Here is a 23,898-nt window from a genome sequence, read left to right as displayed (position 1 = left end):
TGTATCTCCTTATTTATTTTCAGTGTTGCTTCATAAATTTTCCTATTATAATATATTCTTTATGTTGCCTATCGCAATCTATTACCATGGGAGGTCCCATCTGCGGTCTCGTACCATGGGACCTCTAGCTGTATATTCTTGTACGTTTTTTGATTCAAAAATAAACATTCAACTTCAACTTCAACTGCAATCATGCCTGCGCTGAAACTGATACAATGTAGAATAGGAAAGGCTGTGAACGTGCCAAAAGCGTGCCGCAAGCAGAAAGTCTTGTACAAAGGGATAGAAGGCTTGTTTGGAAGTAGCATGAAATTCTGGACTCATAGAGACTAGACAGACAACCAGAGCTTACATCTCTGCGCTAATCGCCAGGAATGCGAAAAACTTCACCCGCAAGTAGTGTCTTTTCTTTTCTTTTTTTTTTTTTTTTTTGGGGGGGGGGGGGGGGATACCTTGACATGACCATATCTCTCAGGTAATTCTGAAAATAAACAACAAATATAAAGTTTATGGAGCTTGCAAAGGCTCGATGGTCTCTACGGTACGCCTGCCGGGTTGTTTCCTTTTTATTCTTACCCCTCCCCTATTTTAACATTCTATAGCATCCAATCTCCTCTCGAATACGGAGCCCTAGGCGTTTTCATCAAGTTGAAGGCATCCTGGCATGCACAATTCTGCCATACCACACACCCAGCCCATTCGGAAGTGGCTCGGAGGATACAGAAGACATGAATTTGTTTTCTCTGCAGATAGCCCACGTTTACATAACGTTCCAAGCGCATTAACGTTACCACCAGCAACTACTACTGCCTTCAATAGCAAACAAGTTGCCGTTCTTGATCCTGACCAAAAAGCAACGTAGTATTCGATGATGTTCCTTTTTTTCACGATGATTATTACCCTACGGCAATCTCTGACAATCTTCTCTAAAGGAGTAAACCGCTGTTTCAGCTAGACTGATGTGCACATCATCTAACAGCTCGTCCCCAGTGTGCAAAATAGGAGATGACAGAAATTTAACCTCTCTTTAGGAAGCCTGAGCCTATCAGCAAGGGTCAGAATGCATCTTTGCGGTAATAAGGTTTTGGATGCCCGCTAGCACAGCATGCACCCATTTATGTGAAAAGCCACAACGACGAATAACTGTCTTACAACTACAAGCTTTTCTACGACAACACAGAATATATTACTCATCTACCAATAATACATCAAGGATTCAAATTTAAATATTTGATATCCCAGGGGAACCAGTTGCATGGAGCTGCCAGCCGTTCTCAGCACCATAAGCAATATTTTGTTTAGGAAATGACTCATTAGTTGATAAAGATAGTTTTTTAATTTACTTAATATTGACTTTAGAAAATAAATTTCAATTGCTAAGCTGGAGAACCCCTTTTGAAATCTTCATTCCATTTATTTGCGCTACAGAAAGTTGTATTTCAAAAGCCATGACATATTGCGCTAAAAACACAGCACACAAGAAAAGAAGGACACGTAGCACAGGACGAGCGCAAACTATCAACTGATTTATTTAGGGTCTGCCCCCCTAAATATTTTAAATACAGCGCATTCGAGTAGCGTGCAAGCAAAATAGGCCATGAAACACGTGCCTATTCACCATAACCTAGAAGACATAATTTTAAAAAACTGACGCAGGCAGGCAACTGACGCATCATTAAGACAGTTATCATTATTTATAAAATGCGATTCTAAAAGCTTCACGCGCATTGGGATTACTTGCCCTGCCAAGAATTATTATTACATAAAGCAGTGGCTGACATTTGCGGAGTTCTGCAATGCTCAGACATGTTTGAGCAAAGGTGTTTATCGTCTAATGAACGTTCATACTCCCCTGCGCGATCATATAAGAAGGGCCCGGTCTGGCCTATGTAGGCCTTTCCACACGTCAGTGGTATAGAGTAAACCACTCGTGTCACGTATTTGACAAAGGACATCATATGCTTCTTTTTACAATCACTTTTCCATCCTTTTCTGCTCTGCGGCGCGAGAGCACAGCTGGCCTAGCCTCTTTGGTGCAGAGAGCACCATGGGTACTGCGTACTTGCCGGCCACTTTCTTCAGGTTGTGAGCGATCTTGTGCATGTACGGTACCACAACAGGTTTCGTACCATTGTATTGAGCCCTTTTGAGCGCTTTTCCCTTCAATCTTTTGATGCATGGTTCCGCTTACTGCCGCCCTTAGCGAACAGGGGTAGCCTGCCGCTCCCAATCTATAGATGTGGTTTTCAAAGCTTTCTTTCGTTTTATGCTCGCGCGACTTCATGAGCGCACACTCAAGACAAAGGGCGGCGATGCCTCTTTTGACAGTCTTGGAGTGTGCAGAATTATATGCCAGTATATCCTTCGCTACCCGGGGGTGGACCCAGCTGCACAAAAGGAGCTGGTGGGCTGGGCTCTAAGAATCGCTGAGAGCCACAAGCTTCTCGCCACCCTACGCGATATCGAGCCGACCCATCAAAGCAGTCACTAAGGCTCAAGATTCAATTAACGTTTTCACCACCACCACCACATCCCACAGAGTTGACAACGGAGAGAGAGAGAGAGTTGCATGTTTAAAAACTGTAATCTGTTCGCAGTGGGGGCTCCATGCGTGAAAGTCAAGCACTTACGCAGTCTTTTAAACTGATCTAAAATCTTAATCGTCAAGTCGATAAAATCCACATCATTCTTCTGTCTTAAGAGAATGACAGAGCATTTACATATCTGTAAATTTTAAAACCTGCATGCCTTGTAATGCAGTCGTCAAAGCGTGGTCAATATAAGTTAAAAATATTACACAAATCTGGTGCGACACAAAAATCATTAAAATACCTCGCCGTTGTAAATACAAATCGTGATCATATTCTGTAAAGGTGCTTTCAAGGTAAAATTCAAGTACAGTGACAAAACTGCCTGCTGTCAGTGAGGATGACTACAGGCTTTCCTGCGTTCTCTCTAATATTTTACTTTTAACCCCTGGTCTAAGTTAGCTGGGACACTGGGTATATATAGTTATGTGCCAAAAAGGAATGGCAACGGGAAAAGGTTTGGTTGGTTGGTTTGATTGGTTTGTGTTTAACGTCCCAAAGCAACTCAGGCTATGAAAGACGCCGTAGTGGAGGACTCCGGAAATTTCGACCACCTGGAGTTCTTTAACGTGCACTGACATCGCACAGTACACGGGCGCCTTGCTTTCCGACCCCAGCGAAAAGCGGCCGCCGAGGCCGGGATTCGATACCGCGTCCTTTGGGAACAGTAATCGAGCGCCGTAACCATTGCTCCAACCCGGCGGGGTACAACGGAAAAAGGAGATAATGGAAGTTTTCCAAACATCAAGAGTCATTCGTTAACCGAGTTTCACACCATTTCTCTACTATGTTCTACTGGACCTGTAGATAATGATTGCCAACAGCAAGTCGCAATAAAGGAAATGCAATCAGGAGTCTCGGTAATATAGACTAACAAAATAAGGCATAGTAGAGGTTATGGCTGAAAAAGAAGAGTGGTTATTTGCGAAAAGGAACTGATGATGGCGGCTTAGGCAGTTGCATGAGTTAATTGTGGAGGATCTTGCCTATCTCCCATCCACAGTGGAATTATTTTGGTGGTTTTATTTAAGCTTCGAACTAAGACATATGGTAACGGCCAACACAGTGCATGCGGTGCCGAAAATTACTCCGAAACACCAGGACGATACTCCTGAAAACATACAACATACAAGAAATAGCATGGACTCTGCTGCGTAAATAGGGAAATGGTTTGAATGCAGGCTTTCTCCAAAATTAATTGTCTTTTCTTTTTTCTCCATCCTCGTAGGCGTTTATACTAAGGAAAATAAAACCGCAGCAGACACAGGACGCAGGCTGGAGACAACACAGGGCGGTACTGGCAACTGAAAAGTTTATTGAAAAAACAGGGGCTCTTAAAGACAGATGGTACATGTGACCTTACAATCAGGTAAAGTGGACTGAAACATGAAAACCGACCAAGACCTTCGGCGAGACTTAAACGACAACAATCAGCACGTGGAAGTGGATAAAAGGATGATAACAAGCATAATCTGTAAAAGAGGAAATCATTACAAAATAATCTGGACAATCTACAACAGCACATGAATGAAAAGACAAAGATCGCACTAGATGAGCATGAAACGAATCCAAAACAAAAGGTTCAAAAAAATCTTTAAATGACCGACAACCAGGGGAGAAAGTGGATGCATAATAAAAAAAGTAAAACGACCACCAAAGAAGTCACATGACAAGGAAATCTAGTTCTTTTTGGAGGAGAGAGACAGAAGGTGAGCTAACGCATTCATCTGGATGTTAACGCTGGATGGCAACAGCCTCTAAAATCTCTCTTTCAAGTTGTCCCTTCCTTCTTCCTATAATCTCAGTCTGGCTGAGCTGTGGGCAACAGTCCCGACAACTGCGGCAGTGAATCGGCAAATTCGAGCCCCCTGCCTCCCCCAAGGAACGCGCGTGTTCTCGTAAACGATCATTTAAGCACCTACCGGTTTGACCAATATAAACACGCCCACAACTGAGGGGAATCTTGTAAATAACCCCTTTCGCACATGCAACACGCTTGTTTACTTCTAGGTGTTTTATGGCACACGTGCCTGATCTGGAAACATTCTTTCCCACCAAATTGCACAATCTGGACAGTTTGCAAGGTGCAGAAAGAACAATATCAACGCCATATTTACCTGAAATCTTTTTAAGATTATGTGAAACCTTATGAATGTAAGGAATGACTTCAAGTTTCTTCTGGCTAGTAGTTTGTAAGGAGACAGGTTGTTTTTCTTTTTCTTTCTTGCGTAGCTTCTTGGCCACCGATTCGGCAATCGCCCTTAACAGGAAACTCGGGTAACCTGCCTTCTCCAGTCGCTCCACTTGAAGATGAAAACTAGAATTCAGCATGTGAACGCATGATTTTAAAACCGCAGATCTAAAATGAAGAGGCTAGGCCTCGCTTCACCACCTTAGAATGAAAAGAATCGAAAACTGCGTTTTAACCACAGTGATCATGTGTGTTGGGCCTTCCAACCCAGGACGAGGAAAGCCTTGTTGCCTTTCGATTCTTTTCATTCGACTACTGTCCGGAATAACCGGGTTCGAACCCGACCTCGGCGGCTGCGTTTCGATGGAGGCGAAACGAAGAGGCGCCCGTGTGCTGTGCGATGTCAGCGCACGTTAAATATTCCCAGATGGTCAAAATTTCCGGAGTCCTCCACTACGTCGTCTCTCATAGCCTCAGTCGCTTTGGGACGTTAAACTCCACAAACAAATCCAAAATAGTTCTTGATGGTTTGCGTCGGTACATACCTTTGCATACTCCTATGCGTAGGAAGGTCTATTCCTGGTTTTCAAGGGAACTAATAACGGCTTTAAAACTATTAAAGCGAAACGCCCTGGGTTTCACAATTGGGCAGATGAGGGTCGCCGCTTGCGTTCTCTTTGCAAACGCTTATACAAGCGGGACTACGACTCCTATCTTGAGTCTTTAGAGAGGAGTGCCTCAGATCGTCGTAGTCAGTTCTGGCGATCCGTTCGCAAGCGTTCCGTTAAATCAGATTTGAGTATCAGCTTAGTTGACTCTCATGGTTTGGAAATTCGGGATGTTGCCGACAGTTTTGCCCAACATTTTTGCTCCGTTTACAAACACCCACATTGTGATTCCGTTTGCCTCCCATCTGGTGCATCATCTAATTCCGTTCTGGTTGACGAGGAGCTGATAACTGAGAGTCTTAAGCGTCTGAGACCATCTTTGTCTCCTGGTCGTGATGGCATTGCAGCCGCCATCATAAAAGCCTTCAGTTATATCTTTGTAGCAGTACTGACTGCCATATTTAATAACTGTTTAAAAAATGCTACCTTTCCTTGCGTGTTTAAAAGGGCACGCGTGTTTCCTGTCTTCAAGGCAGGGAACAAATCTGATGTTTCCAATTATCGTCCGATTTCTCTTCTATGTGCAACCTCTAAGCTTTTCGAATTAGCTTTGCACAACCTACTTTCCTTCCATCTCGAACATATCATAGTTACCGAATCAACATGGCTTCATATCGGGTCGGTCTACTTCTACCAACCTAGTCACGTCCATGACGTATGCCTCTGCAGCAGAACTTCAGAGAGGTCAGGTGGATACTGTGTACTGTTATATGAGCAAAGCTTTCGACGTTCTTACTCACTCGCTACTTCTTGAAAAGCTTCTACTTTCTGGCGTCGAAGTCGCACTCGTAATCCTCCTACGCAACTATCTCCTTGATCGCTGCTGCTCTGTCAGTGTCAATGGACAGACCTCCTTCGTTTACCCTGCAACGAGTGGAGTTCCTCAAGGGTCTGTACTAGGCCCGCTTCTCTTCCCCGTTTTTATTAATGTTTCCTCGGCGATCAAGAATTCATTTCTTTTTTATGCTTTATTATTAATATTATTACTATTATTTATTATTGTCATAAGATTCTTTATTGGTTCACAGGAATCGAAAGGCGCAGTTTATGTCACACTTGTTTCTCTGGACACCTAAACCGCTCGCGCTGCCTGTGGGGGCGGTAGATACTATTCGGAACAGCCCCCTTTCTTCGTCTCCTGTTGTTTTCTCTCTTGCGGAGCCACCGTGCCGAGCAAACCCAAATACTGTAAATAATAATAATAATAATAATAATCAATCAATCAATCAATCAATCAATCAATCAATCAATCAATCAATCTTTATTTAATGTGCGCAGGAACAACCATGTGGTCTTCGTGCTGCAGCACAAAAAAAAGAAACAAAAATGAAAAAGCACAAACATGTTTACACACATAGAGAGAACACAAAAAAAGAAATAAATAATACATGAAATGAAACTGAGACGAAAAGTATCACGGAAAGTGAGCAATCAATGAGTAGCATCACTCATATACACAGTGAGAGAATTTTTGAGCACACCAACAAAGAAAAAAAAAAGAACGGTAGATAGAAGAGAAAAAAACAACAAATAACTGACATTGATTATAGTAATATACAAAAAAAAACATAAAATAAACAACCATTCCAGGCGCAACAAGTGCATGGTACTTAAAACACTGGCTAGAAATACAGAATAATACAATAATGAAGTAAAATTTAACAAGGGACAGTAAGATTCGAATATAAAGTTTAAAGTTGAAATATAAGTAAGAAACGGATTAAAAGTAGTTCAAGATACAGACAGCATTGAACAGGAGAAAAAGGAAAAAGTGAAGTAAATACAATAGCCTCTCTGAAGGACTGCTGCAGAGGCATACGCCATAAACGTGACTAGGTTGGTAGAAGTAGAGCGACCCTATATGAAGCCATGTTGATTCCGTACTATGATGTGTTTGATATGGAAGGAAAGTACATTGTCTAAAGCTAATTTGAAAAGCTTAGAGGTTGCACATAGAAGAGAAATCGGACGATAATTGGAAACATCAGATTTGTTTCCTCACTTGAAGACCGGAAACACGCGTGTCATTTTCCACGCGCAAAGAAAGGCAGCCTTTTTTAAACAGTTATTAAATATGGCAGTGAGTACTGGTACAAAGATATAACTGAAGGCTTTTATGATGGCGGCTGCAATGCCATCACGTCCAGGAGACAAAGATGGTCTCAGACGCTTAAGACTCTCAGTTATCAACTCCTTGTCAACCAGAACGGAATTAGATGGTGCACCAGATGGGAGGCAAACGGAATCACAATGTGGGTGTTTGTAAACGGAGGAAAAATGTTGGGCAAAACTGTCGGCAACATCCCGAATTTCCGAACCATTAGAGTCAACTAAGCTGATACTCAAATATGATTTAATGGAACGCTTGCGAACGTATCGCCATAACTTACTACGACGATTTGTGGCACCCCTCTCTAAAGACTCAAGATAGGAGTCGTAGTCCCGCTTGTATAAGCGTTTTCAAAAAGAACGCAACCGGCGAAACTCATCTGCCCAATTGTGAAGCCCAGGGCGTTTCGCTTTAGTTCCTTGAGTTTGAACGCCGTTATTAGTTCCCTTGAAAACCAGGAAGTGCGTAGGAGTATGAAAATGTATGTACCGACGCATACCACCAAGAACTATTTCGGTTTGGTTTGTAGCGTTTAACGTCCCAAAGCGACTGAGGCTATGAGAGACGCCGTAGTGGAGGATTCCGGAAATTTCGACCACTTGGGGATCTTTAACGTGCGCTGACATCGCACAGAACACGGACGCCTCTTCGTTTTGCCTCCATCGAAACGCAGCCACAGAGGTCGGGTTCGAACCCGGGTATTCTGGACAGTAGTCGGGAATCTTACAATTGCACCACCCCGGCGGGCGAACTATTTCAATGAAGCGACTGACTTGTTCGTCTGAGTCATTAATCTCATTTATAAGGGACCAGTCGACGGAAGAGCAGAATCGGGGCCAATTCCTCACCTGTTCTGAATTAGTAGAAAGTGAGGCAGAGACAGCAGTAGTAACTAGAACTGGAGGATGAAATTTTTCACAGCGAGTCAGTGGTATGTCTGAACCCGAGACTCGAACACTTTAAAAATTCGATAGTCAGATTTCAAGAATATTACCACAGCAGTTTTCAATGATATTGTGTTGCTGCAAAGAGTTAAAGGCTATAAAATTAAGTAGAGTGTTACACTAACTTAATATGCAATTATTGTTGTGAGAAGAAGTAAATGCGTTCCAGTTGATACCTGGAGTATTAAAATCGCCTAAAACAAGAAGTTTGTGTTTGTTATGACGAATTATAACATGCTCGATTGAGAGCAGAACATCATCATAGGCAGGAGGAGGAAGATTGGGAGGAATGTAGAAAGCTGCAAGGTGCAAGGCTCGTGGTCGCCGAGTCACCCAAGCTGGACAATCGACCCACACATCCCGCAGGGACACTCCACAGCAACGCGAGAAAACCCATGGCAGAGATCGCTCCCCTGCCTCAAGATCACGATCACACCTGAGAAAGGACCCTTCAAAGCCATCTACTGCGTCCCACTGACTCTCATGGGCCGACCGAGCTGCAGGCAAGAAACCCAGCGAATCCCAGAGACGAAGAGCTACGAGCCCTAAGGATGGAGGCAAGCCGCCTCTCATCCCTGATCCCAGCACCTTCTCAAACCGCTGCTCCCCCACACCTTCCCACACAAACTGCCTCATCCCCTCAACGCCTCCCCCTACTCCATGCCACTACTCCCCCACCCCTTCCAACACAAACTGCCTCGTCCCCTCAACCCCTTCCCCCACACTCTCCTACCACTCTTCATTCATCCCATCCCACCGAAGCTCTCTCATCACCCGTTTCTAGCCAACCAACCTCTCAACCCGACCTCCCACCCGCCAAAAAAAAAAACGCACAACATCATCCTTTCAGATCACCCAAGAAGATCACAGGAACCGAGAAGAAAAACTCAATGCAAAACTACAAGAAATGGAGGCGCGCTTCGAGGCAAAATTTAGCTCCATCATAGATCAGCTCAGCCATCGATTTCAACGGCAGATGAAACAATTATTCACCCCAATGCTCCAGATGATGGAAATGTGCTTAGTACCTCAATAAGGCGGAAACTTGAGCGGAAAACACAAGGGACATTAGATGAAGGAGGAACACATAAGAACAGTACGGACGCTAGTCTTCAACTGAAGACTAGTGTCCGTCCTGTTCTTATGTGTTAATCATTCATCTAATATCCCTTGTTTGTTAAAGAAGCGCTAGAAAAGATGAGCTTAGTACCTCCTCAACCCCCAATCCTCAAACCCCCCACGCTCCAATATGGCGGGCAGACCTTTAATTGCAACTTGTTACCTCTCCTGCAATAGAACTGTCGCAGCTTCCGGTGCAAGCGCGCTTCCCTTCAACTTCTCCTCCCCACCTTCACCCCCAAACCCCAAATCCTCCTCCTACTGGACACCAATACACCCGCCACGCTCCCTAGTCGTGTTTCAGTTCACTCCGACACTACCCTTACCCCTCGAGCATCTACACTCTTACAGCGCTCGCTCACATTTCAAACCCATGACATAATATCGGACGTGCATTGCGTCATCACCGAGATTATACACAACACACACACACTATGCCATCTATTTTTATAGCCAACATATACAATCCCCCCTCCCGCCCAATGTCCTTACTGGAAACGCTCCTGCGAGATCTCCAACGACTCGCAGGAAAGCATCTAATGATCATTGGGGAGGACTTCAATTGTGCACACACAGATTGGGGCTATCGGGCTAACTCGAGCCGAGGACAACGCCTCTAGTCCTTGGTACGTGGGCTCCGTCTCACTGTGCACAATAATTTTCACACTCCCACGCGAATCGGCAATAGCGTCTGCATGGACACCAGTCCAGATCTGACGCTCAGCCGCCACCTCGTGGACATCAACTTAATCAGGACACACCATACACTAGGCAACGACCACTACATTATCTTTCTCGCGGTACCATTTACACAGCCTCATAAGAAATTCCTTACACACAAGCTAAGAAACTGGGACGCCATCCGCAAAATGCGAATGGACTACCTAGATTCAACCATCACAGACATCGACCAATGGTTCAGCTCACTCATGGCCAATGTCTCCACACACACCCAACACATCGAAACAACACAGGACACTCCTACATTAGACTATAGACTCACCCACCTCTTAGAGGCTTATCACAGCCTCCTAGAGCGCTGGAAAAAGAACAAACTTAACCGCAAGCTGAAAAAGAGGCTGGCCGCACTGCAGTCACAGGTCACCCAACATGCAGAGGAGCTCTGCCGGTCCAACTGGGGACAGGTTTGTGACAGCATGGCCGACAATCTGTCCACCAAGCGAGCCTGGCAACTCCTACGACATCTCATCGACTCTACACAGTCCAAAACAGCTACGCAACATCACGTCACTCGACTCATACACAACACAGACTAACCCCAGACATCCTTTTGCACATCCTAAAACACACACACACATCACCTGACACATCCGACCCCCTTCCTCCTTATACAGGCCAACCAAATTCTACTCTCGATGTTGAGATTACGGGTGCCGGGTTCTGAGGGGCCCTCCTGACTCTCCGCACCTCTTCCGAACCTGGTGATGACAAAATCTCCAACTCCATGCTTCGCAACCTGAATGATCAATCGATCACCCTGATTGCAGACTACTTTAACAAATGCTGGGCGGAAGGAACCCTCCCCGAGTCTTGGCGTCATACCAAAGTTATATTTATTCCCAAACCAAATAAACCACTCACACTAGCAAACCTCCGACGCATTTCCTCACTTCGTGTCTGGGAAAACTTTTCGAACGCGTCGTGCTGGCGAGACTCACTCAGCACATGACGGACAATGGCCTCTACTTCCACAGCATGGTCGGCTTCCGCCCCCGTTTGTCCGCGAAGGATGCCATGCTGCACCTCACCACCAACATTTTTGACCCGGCTAACCTGGGCCATACAAAGGATTTATCTAAAGCATTTGATCGAGTTGATCACACCGCGATCATGACAGCCCTCTCCTGTCTTGATGTGGGTGTGCATACGCTCACCTATATCGGAGCTTTCCTTAACAACCGCACGGCTAAGGTCCACTTTGGCCCACACACATCACTTCCTTACTCCCTTAAACGGGTCGGTACTCCCCAGGGCTCCATCCTCTCCCCTTTCCTGTTCAACAGGACAATTATCTCACTCGCCCGAAACCTCACCACGATACCACACCTCCGGCACACCCTCTATGCCGACAATATAACGTTGTGGATCATCCACGGCAGTGATGGCGACATAGAAGGCACACTACAAAGCGCCGCCACATTAACACACGAGCACGCACGAAGCATCGGACTCTCATGCTCGCCAGAGAAGTCCGAGCTCCTCATCCTCGGCCCCACCACCCGTATCTCTCCCAGCGCCCCCATAACCATTGCTTTGGATTATCGCCCCATTACGAAGGTGGACACTTTCCGGGTCCTGGGGCTTCATATCCAAAGCAATAGTAGAAAGAGCCTCACAATACTTAAACTCAAGCGTGTGACAGGTGCGATCTCGCACCTCATCCGCAAAGTTTCGGGCCACCGTAGGGGCATGAGGGAGCACGATCTATGTCGTCTCATTCATGCCTTTATCCTCAGCCGATTCTTATACACGCTCCCTTACCTCAAACTTAGAGGTGACGAGACGAACGAAAACCGCCCTCCACCTACCCCTCAACACTTCAACAGAGAAATTACTTCAGCTGGGTCTTCACAATACTGTTGTGGAGCTTGTGACACAGAGGGAGCCGACTGACACAGACTGGCACCGGACATCACATGCTCAGAACTCTCGATGTTCACATCCCAGCTAACGACCCCACACTCCTCTCCATCCCACGCCCTATCCACTCCAACCTTCTTGTCAAACCCCTTCCCCGAAACTCCCATCCACAACACCACGAGCCCCGCCACCGAGCCCGGGCAAAGGCGCTCCACAAATATTACGGCTCCGAGACGAATGCCGTATGGGTGGATGCCGCATGCTCGGGCAATGAGGCGGACAATACCCTTCAGTCCATTTCAACTGTCCCCCTCCCCTCTGTTACCTCCTCAGAAGTGGCCGAGGAGGCAGCGATCGCACTTGCAATTGCGCACACGGAAGCTAGATATATACTAACAGACTCAAAACCTGCACTACTAAATTTCGCACGTGAACGAAATTCATGTTTCTGCTTTTTGCATACTGACCTCGCCCACTGCCAACCCGCCCCGCCACGTGGAGATTATCTGGGTGCCTGCGCACTCGGGCAACCCTGGCAACGAGGCCTCGAACAGCTTAGCCCGAGGTCTAGAACGTCGGGCACAGGCGGTCCCCACGTCGGAGTTCTCCCGGGAGGGCAGGCACACGTTTAAAGAGATGACTCAGGCCTACCGGGTCGTGAGACAGAACTACCCCCCACCTCGCTCCTCCCTCAGCCATCACCACCAAAAATTATGGCGCCGCCTCCAGACGCGAACCCTCCCATCCCCTTACATTAGGTCCCGTTACCAGGCCACTCTCACCGACCCCTCCTACACCCTTTGCAACCACCCCACTTCCACCCTCGCTAACATTATATTGCAATGCCTGGCGGATCCTCCCCCGCGGCGTCTGGAGCACTTCACCACCTGGGAGGAATGGGAGACCCTGCTACGCTCTGAGGACCCGGTCCGGCAAAAGACCGCCACAGCTGCCGACGTCATGAACCGTAGGAACATGAACGTTTGAGGGTAGTGGGGCCGTGCGGGGGCCCAGGGGCCTGCGCGTCCCGAACTCCTCTGTTAAAATAAATGTTTTTACTACTAAGTAAATTTTTTCATGTCGATTTAAAATGATCTAAAGCCACACACATTCTTCAACAGTTTCCAGATTGGAACGTCGAACACACTTCACAGAACTGTCAATGGCGATGAGCACTCCACCTCCTCGTTGTTTGGGTCCTGCTTCAGGGCGGTCGCTACGAAAAACAGACTAATTATTTGGAAAGAAATAATTGGAAAGAATATCGTTTGACAGCCAGGTTTCGGTAACTACTATAAAGTATAAAGAGCAGTTCAACACTCAGACAGCATTGAACAGTAGAAAAGCAAAAAGTGAGGTAAATACAACATTTTAGACTAGAAAGCGGGAGTTATATGTGATAATGTACTATTTAGAATACAACGAACATCCAGTGTAAATGAACAGAGCGAGTTTTGGAAGATGTCAAGGTGAGGACAAAAAGAGTTAAATAACCACTGCATGCTGTCCAGAGGGGAGTGGGAATGAAGAGGAGAAACCTGAAATGGTCTGAATTCCCTCATGCTCTTTTTCGGAACGCGCAGTAGAATGTACTCTAAAGCTGAGGGCACATAATGTGGTCATGAAGGAGTTTGTACAGAAATATGATATCAAGTCTGATACGACGGCAGTGAAGAGAAGGAAGATTCAGTTGGGCGCTTCTTGTGGAGCGAGAGGGGGAAGTTGCGCAAGGAAAGCGATAATAAAATATCCGTAAAACTTTTTTTGTACTCTGTCAACCTTGTCCAAGTTCTATTTGCAAGTGCCATTCCAAACAACCGACGCATACTCCAAGAGCGGCAAGCATATGGACAGGTACAGTTTTAGGAACGGAAGTCGAGTATGGAACTCTCTCGAAAGTCTGCAAACGAATCCGAGTTTGCTCATACCCCGCTGAGCAATGCGTTTAGTGTGAGAGGAGAAGCTGAGGGTGCGGTCAAAAAGTACACCAAGGTCATTAATTTCATCAACCCTGTCCATCAGCACAGAATTCACAGAATAATTTTAGAGAAAGCTATGTGTTTTACGAGTAAAGGACACAACCCTAGTTTCGGAAGAATTGAGGGTAAGTCGATTCTTCGCACACCAACCAGAAAAAGCAGATATGTCCGATTGCAACAACAAGCAATCTTGAAAAGAATGTATTACCTTGAATATTTTTATATCATCAGCATAAAGAAGAAACGAGGAGTTCTTAACACCGAGGAAACATCACTAATAAAAACGGAGAAAAGAAGCGGGCATAGTACTGAGCCTTGAGGAACTCCACTCGTTGCAGGGTAAACGACAGACGTCTGTCCATAGACACTGACAAAGCAAAAGCGATCAAGGAGATAGTTGCGTAGGATGGCTACGAGTGAGACTTCAACGCCAGAGAGTAGAAGTTTTTCAAGAAGTAGTGAGTGAGTAACAACGTCGAAAGCTTTGCTCATATCACAGTACACAGTGTCAACCTGACCCCTCTAAAGGACTGCTGCAGAGGCATACGTCATAAACGTGACTAGGTTGGTAGAAGTAGAGCGACCCGACATGGAGCCATGTTGATTCGGTACTATGATATGTTTGAGATGGAAGGAAAGTACGTTGTGCAAACCTAATTCGAAAAGTTTAGTGGTTGCACATAGAAGGGAAATCGGACGATAATTGGAAACATCACAAATAAATAAATATTTCCAGACTTGAAGACAGGAAACACGCGTACCATTTTCCACACACGAGGAAAGGCAGCATTTTTTAATCAGTTAATATATATGGCAGTCAGTACTGGTACAAGGATATAACTGAAGGCTTTTATTATGGCGGCTAGAATGCCATCAGGTCCAGGAGACAAATATGGTCTCAGACGTTTAAGACTCTCAGTTATCAACTCCTCGTCAAAGAGAATGGAACTAGTGCACCAGATGGGAGGCAAACGGAATCACAATGGGGGTGTTTGTAAACGGAAAAAAAATGTTGGGCAGAACTGTCCGCAACATCCCGAATTTCCGAACCCTGAGAGTCAACTCAGCTGATACTTAAATCTGATTTAATGGAACGCTTGCGAACGTAACGCCAGAACTCACTAGGACGATTTGATGCACTCCCTCTAAAGACTCAAGATAGGAGTCGTAGTCCCGCTTGTATAAGCGTTTGCAAAGAGAACGCACACGGCGAAACTCATCTACCCAATTGTGAAACCCAGGGCGTTTCGCTTTACGATGGGCCCGTTCCTTGAGCTTTAACGCCGTTATTAGTTCCCTTGAAAACCAGGAAGGGAACTTCCTACGCGTATGAGTGTGCAAAGGTATGTACCGATGCATACCATCAAGAACTATTTCTGTAAAGCGACTAACTTGTCCATCTGAATCATTTATGTCATTTAAAAGGGACCAGTCGACGGAAGAGAAGAAATTGAAAAGACCGACATAATCACCACGTGCATACGCGAAACGGGGCGAATTCCTCACCCGATCTGAATCAGCAGAAGTTGAGGCAGAGACAGCAGTAGTAACTAGAAGCTGAGGGTGAAATTTGTCACAGCGAGTCAGCGGTATGTCTGAACTCGAGACTCGAACACTTTCAAAATTCGATAGACAGATGTCAAGAATATTACACAGCAGTTTTCAATGAAATTGTGTTGCTGCAAAGAGTTAAAAGCTATAAAATCAAGTAGAGCGTTAAACTTACTTAATATGTAAAGATTGTTGTCAGAAGAAATAAATGAGTTTCAGTTGATACCAGGAGTGTAAAAATCTCCTAAAATAAGAAGTTTGTGTTTGCTATGACGGGTTATAACATGTTCGATAGAGAGCAGAAAATCACCATAGGCTGGAGGAGGAAGATTCGGAGGAATGTAGAAAGCTGCAAGTAAAAGTTTATCATGTCGATTTAAAGTGAGCTCGAGTCACACACATTCTTCAACAGTTTCCAGATCGGAACCTCGAACACACTTCACAAAACTGTCAATAGCAATGAGCACTCCATCTCCTCTTGATTTGGGACCTGTTTCAGGGCGGTCGCTACGAAAAACAGAGTAATTATTTGGAAAGAAATCGTTGGAAGGAATATCACTTGACAGCCAGGTTTCGGCAACCACAACAGCGGTATAACAACAGGACAAGACGCTAGAAAAAATTCAGACACCTTAGTCCGAAGACCTCGGGCGTTCTGATAATAGATGTCCAAATTAAGGGCCACTGCAATTTTGCATCAGTTCTGAGGGATGAGGCATATCATCATAAATCTTCCCACGAAAGTCCTTGTATATGCAACCCATCGGCTACATCGAAGGCTCAGCAAGCTTTCGGTCGGATTCTTCATCAACTTCAATATGGAAGGACGAGTGGGAGTCGTACCTTGTTTTCAGCTGGCGGCAGGAAATGGGGGTTATATTTACTGATTTTAGATGGTTAGTAAGGTCTACCGATGGTCTACAAGAAGAGAGTGAGAAGTTTGGGCTTAAACTGAACATCAAAAAGACAAAGATCATGGCGTCTTGCCCTATCAAGTCCTGGAGCATCAATGGACAAGAAGTGGAAGCTGTGACAGATTTTCTCTTCTTGGGCTCCAAGATTACCTCGGAAGGAGACTGCAGCTATGAAATTAGGAGACGCCTGCTTCTGGGAAAGAGAGCAATGGTTAGCCTTGAGCGCCTAGTAAAGAGCAGAGACATTAGTCTGCCAACCGAGATCCGTATAATTCGTGCTATGGTCTTTCCAGTTGTGATGTATGGATGCGAGAGTTGGACTGTGAAAAAGGCTGACCGCCGAAGAATTGACGCGTTTAAATTGTGGTGCTGGCGAAGACTCTTGAGAGTTCCTTGGACTGCCAGAAGATCAAATCAGTCGATATTGTCGACCATAAACCCTGACTGCTCATTGGAGGGTCAAATTCTAAAGTTAAAACTCAGCTACTTTGGTCATCTGATGAGAAGAGAGGAGTCGCTGGAGAAAGATTTGATGTTGGGAAAGGTTGACGGTCGCCGGAGAAGGGGTAGGCAGCGAACGCGATGGTTAGATGGCATCCTCGAGGCACTGCAGATGAAGTTATGTGATGTTAGGAAGATAGTGAGAGACCGGAAAGCGTGGCGTGAAATGGTCCATAGGGTCACGAAGAGTCGGACACGACTGAACGACTGAACTGAACTGAACCGATGTGTTATCGGGACTGAGATTAGAGACGAAAATAGTCTTCGGACGCTTCTTTTGGTAAATGGCATCGTTCAGGACAGATGAGCTCGATGGGCCAGTAATGGCTCGACTTCGGTGCTTCTTCATCGCACTGGGTGAGTTATCCGAACGGCGAGGAGCAGATGCAGAAGATGAATAGGTAATATCGCCGGGAGTCATCTCTCGTTGAAGAGCGGCGGAGTAGTCCACAGACAGCTGCTCCTCACGGGTAGGATTGCCCACGGAGACAACGAGAGGACGCTCACACTGCGAAGCAGCGCACTGCACAAGCTCCTGGCGTAGGCCGCGAACATCGGCACGTAGAGAGGCAATGACCTCGGCTTGTTGTACGAAAGCCCGCGAGTTCTCTCCACGAAGGCGCTCGTTCTGCTCTCGTAGCTGGGCAACCTCATCGCTCAGAAAAGAGATTCCCTCAAGCGCGTCGAGGAGGAGAGCCCGTAGCGAGGCAAACTCACCGCCATGTTCGCCGGTCGTGGTTGAAGGGGGAAATCCGGTCGGGTGGCTGGGCAGGAGCGGGGCGACGGGAGAAAGGAACGTAGCTGCCGGCGCACCACCGTCGCTAAGCCTAACACCGTCAGACGACGACGACGCACACAAATTGCTCACGAATGGCCGAGAGCCGGACTTCAGGAGTTGCAGCTCGTCATCCGCCCAAGTGACGCACTTCGTGTGAACACGTTTCGCACAGTCGGCACATCGTAAAAACTGCTGTTTGCCAAAAAACGGGCGAGAGCACAGCGCACATGCGTCCTTACTGGGCGCCATCTTGGGAAAAAATAATAATAAGAAGAAGAAGAAAAAGAAGAATAGAAATTGGTTCTCATGAAAGGAAAGGCGCTGTATTTGTCACACTTGCACTGTGGACATTTGTCCCGGCTGTAATGAAAGGAGGAAGGTGGAAAGATAGAAACAGGAGCTGTTGTGGAGGGCTACGGTCGACGTTTTCTGTCACTGTCGAGCTGAATTCAGAACCCGCGAAAATATTCGCATGGAGAATCTTCCCCGCCTGGTTGAGCACCGATCCCAACGAAATGCCGAGATAGTGCCTAACGACACGATGTACCCAGACAAGGCTGACGCTACCCAAAACATTCTCGTGACCCTCGCCGGGAAGGAGCATCGCCGTAAGGGTCGTAATGCTATGATCACGTGGAGGCCCAAGATTCTGCCCAAATTCTACCAGAAAAACTTCGTAATTGCCATCAAGCTCCGGAAAGCACTGGTCATCCGGAACGCATTCCAATGTGGTGAGCTCGGCGCCCCATTGGGCGCATTTTTTGGGACCCGAATGGCGGCCATGTTTAGTCATCTTTTCTCGAAAGAGCAACATTGCGTCCTCGCTAGCACTTGGAATACTCTCGTCGCCGACCGTTTGCAAGACAACTTTAAAATCACATGAGCCCAAGGTTGTGTGTCTCTAAGCGGCAATCTCGAACGACATGGAAAAGAAGTTTGCTTAAGGGATCAACATGGGGGCAAATAAAGAATGCTGACTTTCTTCAACATTATCTACAACGGAGAAATGTAACTGTGCTTGACATTCGTATGTTTATCAAATCTAAAAGGCCCAGCTCACCTTTGCCGGTACGGTGAAGCCTAGATTCATGCGCTACAGCTCTGAGATCATCTCAGTTCAGCAAAATTGTGCACTATTCCGGCCTGCATTATGTGTGGAACTGCCACCAGTTCGGCGAACTTCTATCTAAACCCAAACTATAATATGTACTGCCTCAGCAAGACAGCGACTTTAAAGCCCAGGAAATCGAGCTTGATGGGCTGGCAGCCACGTCTATTCGACGGCGCTGGTGCCGATGATTCACCGCGTACCCGCGAAGCAACGAGTTAAAAGCTACAAAAGCCTCCTAGCGGTAAAGACGATAAAGGTAAAAACGTTCCACCACCCTCACCACACAGCGGCCAGGAAAAGTCAGCCCACCCCAAAGACAAGAGTTGCACCATTTCATGCCTGGGCCAATGCCATCAAAACTGGCCAATTGGAGAGCACTACGGGTTGGGTTGTCTCCTCCTCCCAAATTTTTCTTCTACCCTTCGCTTGGCGGCTGAAGCTGAGCTTTACAATTCAGCAGCGATTAATGGTGCGCACAAAACGAGGTGCTTCTTGCCAAAACTGAAGCCTCAGAGGTTACGACAATTATCCTTTCCGCATAGTATGCCCAACGTGCAGGCTATGGAGAGATTGACGGCGGTGACGCCGGAACTTTCCCTTGCCCACATCGAAGACGGCCTTAATGCGAAGCTTCATTCTCTACATAATAAGGCGATCGAAATCCCCATTGCTCGAGTCATGAAGACTTATCCTCTGTGATTGCTGAACACGTCGCGGCTGGCACCCAACTCCTCGCAGAGCCCGTTACCTTGGGGAAGTAACCCGTCGGCCATCGAAATTGTCCCACCCAGTCAAGGACCTCGACGATGGTGAAGACAGCTGCCCCCATGCAGGCGGCGAGCTTCAGGGCCCTGTAACTGACTTTGGGACAGACTCACCTCAACATGTCACCCTAAATCCTAACATGGCAGGACACCATCGGTGCAGGAGCTCTGTCCGTTTCGAATCGGCTTGCCGAGTTACGATTACTCGATGCTGTTGTCGGTGGCTCCATTCCCGTTCCAAGCGGGCCAACCCTGGCATTTTCTTTCAACCTTCGAGCATTTCGAGCCATGGTCGCCCTCCTAGAGCCAGAAAGAGGTACAGTCGTGAGCAAAAGTGGAATACAATACTTAGCCGGTGACGGAGCTCAGGAAAACGGCCTAAAATTGTCATATAGCGTTAGAGACAGGGACAGCCACAGTGACATGTGCATCCAGATAAAAAGGTGCGCCGCCATTATTGTCTCGATACCAGATAGCTGTTGTTAGATGAAGTCTCAATGCAGTTATTCCTAGACCCGCCACCGCCTGAACGTTATACACCACTTTTGCTCACGACTCTACCATTCTAGCAAATCAGAACGCATCCAGCAGGACTCTTCGGCTTTTCCTTGCATCCATATAAATTATCCAGCTAACCAGGTCGACGTAGACTTGCTACTTAATTATCCTTGTATAATGATGACCCCCCTCCAAATCCGAAAGCAGGACCCATCAATACACATACTGAGCGTATACGCCACTCCAAAATGGTCGAATATGTTATCCGTCGACCTGTTTTGCAATGCGGTGAGAGTTGTGGGTCAGAAGCGCCGCCTATCTGTGGGCGATTTAAAATCATTGATTCTGATATAGGTTTACCGGCGTGAAGAGAAATGAGGAGACAAGTTGACGGAGCTTGCATCATTTCTGGGCCTCACTCTTCATGATGACCTTGTCCACCCAACTTGTATACGCAACTTCATAACTAGGTATACATATCCTGGACTTGAACATCATCCGCCACATAGAGTATGAACACTGGGTAAACACCTAGAAAACCCTCGGCAGCGAATACTGCCTCTTCTATACAACGATTAAGACCCGCCCCTTAGCACGATCGAAAACAAAAGCCCGACTCTTAGATTGATATACGTTTCCGCAAACATATTGCACTGCGACACTGTCACGGATCTCCGGAGAACGCTCGGGCCGAAATAATGGACTAGGCGATGGCTGTACCCACACAGATGCATATTTAATACACCCTATGGACACAAACACTAACACACTCGCGGAATATCGCTGGCACAATTTGATGGAGGCGAAACGAAGAGACGTCCGTGTGCTGTGGGATGTCAACGCACGTTAAAGTTCCCCGGGTGTTCCGAAATTACTCCGCAGCCCTCCACTACGTATCCTATTTCTCTCTTTCCACTTTCATTCCACCTTCCTCCCTTCCCTTACGGCGCGGTAGAGGTGTGCACAGAAAACAAGTGAGACAGTTACCACGCCTGTCCCTTCCTTTAAAATCAATCAATCACCGAAAAACTTTTCACCATAAGCTTAGAAACGCTTCTGCCTTAAACACCTGCCCCACCGCGGTGGTGCTATGTCCACGAAAAACCATTCCCACGCTTAACAACGCCTACGCGGCATTGAACTATACAATGGTCTGAAAACGACACTCGTACTACTTCATACCAGTTGCATTGTGGTACGATATCGACGGAGGCATAGATGCGATCTAGCCGTGCATGGCTTGAGCCCTGGAATTGCGTATACTTTACTGAGCGTTCTCGCTCCAGACACTCTGCAATGTTTTCAAGGTTATAGATGTCAATTAGTCTTAACAGCACTTAAGTGATCCTGTCACAGAAAGCGCGACTGCTTGTCTTGTCGCGCTCGTTTAAAACACAGTTTTAATCCCCCATCGCTATAAGCCGTCTCTCCATCCGAAGGCGCTCTTCGATATTTTCAAAGAACACGACACGGTCATAAACCACATTGGGCGCATACACGCCCACCACTCGCCACTCAATGCCTTTGAGCGAAAAATCCAGGTAAGCACATCGTCCCGTCATGCACGAATGATGCGCCTGCACCTCTAGGTTCAACGGCAATGCCGCGACAGGCAGGAACGCGCGCCAAAGATCTGTGCTCTAACATAATGTCAAATATGGCTGTATCAGGAAGACCACATAAAATGTGTGAGAAACATTTTCTGTGGAGTGGGAAACATTGTTTCAATGGGAACATCAGTAAAGACGAAAAGACATCGCTATAAGCTGGATAACACATAGCGGTACTTGCACTAAAATAGTTCCGTTTATGACGAAACGTTCTGAACAAACATTCATCCTAAATACATAATTTATGTAAGTATACAACCTAAAACGAGGCAACTAAATCTTTGTTTCCATCTACACAAACTGTGGCCAAAATCCGCTGCGAGTTTGTACCATGTCATTACGTAAGAAGGTGATTTTAGGCGCTGCTAGACGCTGCATTTCCCTCCGAGCTGTGTGAAAATCACTGTTCACGTCGCCTTCGGCCACACTCAAAGGTATAGATGATCTGTAACTATATGCGGAAATGGTACGCGGTGGACAATAGAAAACAACTTTAATACTATTCGAAGTGTACAGCAAACGCGTTAGCACGTAATGTCATAAGAGACAACTGTTTTAAAGGCACAGATGTCTTGGAGACTCTGTTCACAAAAGTGATGTGTGTTGGTGCTCATTTGCATTGGCTACTTCTTTTCTTTCTGTATTGCCCTCAAGGCCTGTAGTTATTATTTTAAAATGTGTCCTCATGACGCTCGAAATATTGTGAAAGTAAGAATACTGCCTTTGACTCCAATGAAACTATATGATTTATTTATAGGAAGGGAAAGGCGCGGTAACTGTCTCACTTGTTTTTCTGTAGACACCGCAACCGCGCCGTAAGGGAAGGGAGGAAGATGGGAGTGAAAGTGGAAAGAGAGAAAGAGGAGCCGTAGTGGAGGGGTACGGAGCAATTTCGACCACCTGGGGATCTTTAACGTGCGCTGACATCGCACAGCACACTGAAACTATATGCAAATATGTTGCTTGTGGCTGTAGGGAGAAGGAAAAGAAAATGCACGGGCCTGCTACTGGCTCTGAGCCACCTCCGCTGCCTCGTACAGACAGAAGAGAAAATATTAAAGAAAGAAATGGAATACGGAGAGAAAGACGCGCGCCGCAACAGCCATCGTCCACCACCGAAGCGGTGGCGGGTGCAATGACGGCCTATACAAATAAACATTCAGTGGCAGGCTAGCCCCCGCCGCGGGCGGCAGTGACCTACCCGCCCCAGCCCCATCAGGGGTGCTTACCGCCAGCGGCTACGTTTCAATGGAGAGGAGGAAGAAGAGAAAGACCTTTATTTGAATTGAGTACCTACAGGGAGGTGCGATCGGATCATCCCTTAAAGAGCTGGTCCTCACAAGCACTTGGCGGAGCCCCTAGTACGGGACCCCGGTGACGTCGGCCGCAGCTCTAGCGCGCTCCAGCAATGCCTTTCGGGCTCTTAGGTCAGAGCAGCTAAGCAGGGTCGCCTCCCCGTCCTCCCAGGTGGTGTTGGGGTAATAGACAGATCGCAGGGTTGGATGGGGAGTCCCACATCATGCGGTAGATGTCTGAAGACCTCTCCACACAATGAGAACAGATGCCTTAGAAAGAAGGGTCGAAGTGTATTAGAGCTGCCAGACTCAGCAAGGTATTAGTTGTTTGGTTTGTGGGGTTTAACGTCCCATGCGACTCAGGCTATGAGAGACGCCGTAGTGGATGTCTCCGAAAATTTCGATCACCTGGGGTTCTTTAGTGTGCACTGACATCGCTCAGCACACGGGCGCCTTGCTTTCCGCCTGCATCGAAAAGCTACTGCCGATGCCAGGATTCAATCGCGCATTCTTGGGGAGAAAAGTTGAGCGCCGCACCACTGCGCCACCCCGGCCGTGTAGCAAAGTATTAGTATAAAGACGGAGCAGAAGTCGCTCTTCCAACTTCTGATGATCGGGGTCGGAAGGTAGTGCCCGGTGAGTGAGCGCGTAGATGGCGGCGTCAGCTGCTTCATTT

Source organism: Amblyomma maculatum, chromosome 8, assembly GCF_055883805.1.
Source record: "Amblyomma maculatum isolate TAMU_Amacu chromosome 8, ASM5588380v1, whole genome shotgun sequence".
NCBI lineage: Eukaryota > Metazoa > Arthropoda > Arachnida > Ixodida > Ixodidae > Amblyomma > Amblyomma maculatum.
This window is presented reverse-complemented; position numbering follows the sequence as displayed.